The sequence below is a fragment of the Bison bison genome, unplaced genomic scaffold (assembly GCF_000754665.1).
Source record: "Bison bison bison isolate TAMUID 2011002044 unplaced genomic scaffold, Bison_UMD1.0 scf7180017854230, whole genome shotgun sequence".
NCBI lineage: Eukaryota > Metazoa > Chordata > Mammalia > Artiodactyla > Bovidae > Bison > Bison bison.
In genome coordinates, this window is record NW_011484803.1 from 4427 (window position 1) to 5140 (window position 714).

The window sequence follows — 714 nt, forward strand, 5'->3', positions numbered from 1 at the left end:
CCATGGACTGTAGCCTACCAGGCTCCTCTGTCCATGGAATTTTCCAGGCAAGAGTACTGGAGTGGGTTGTCATTTCACCCTCCAGGGGATCTTCCCAACCCAGGGATCGAACCTGAGTCTCCTGCATCTCCTGCATTGATAAGAGGACACTCCGATATTAAAAAAAAAAAGAGTGGTAGGGAATCAAGCAGCAGGAGGTGTGGCCGAAGGGACTGCTTTTCCAGAAGCCTCAGGGTCTGGCATGTGGGGAAGGCAGGATTAACTTCCCAGGACAATAAAATCACAGGGGTTAGGATTGTAAGGGGTTGGAGTGAAAGGATTAACTACGTGCTTTAGGAAGAAAAAGAACTTCAGTGACCCAGAAGGCAAGTCAGACAAGGTGAGAACTCAGAGGGGCATCCTGGGAGGTGAGGCCGTGATTCACAGTCATCTCAGTAAGAGCGGAGATGGAGGGACCAACATCAAGACGCCTTTCCAGAAAAGTAACGTCTGAAAGGCATCAAGGAGCGCTAGCCTTTGGGGGGAGTAGTGCAGGGAAATAACCGAGTATCGGTCCTCCCATCCGGATGACTGTGTGGACGGCTGGGTCGCGGACAAGAGAAGGGAAAACAAGGGCTGGACTCCGCTGACCGTCCTTTTAAGCCCGGTTCCAATCGAGTCTTAGGAAGTTCAACGACGTCTCTAGCCCTTAGCTGACCAAAGGAAGGAAACGCT

At 51.5% G+C, this 714-nt stretch overlaps 1 protein-coding gene across 1 annotated transcript in view; it reads left to right on the forward strand.

Annotated features, from left to right (window-relative positions):
* LOC105000272 (RIMS-binding protein 3A-like) overlaps positions 1-714 on the forward strand; it is a gene marked incomplete at both ends in the record, with an annotated part of 17916 nt that overhangs the window by 228 nt on the left and 16974 nt on the right.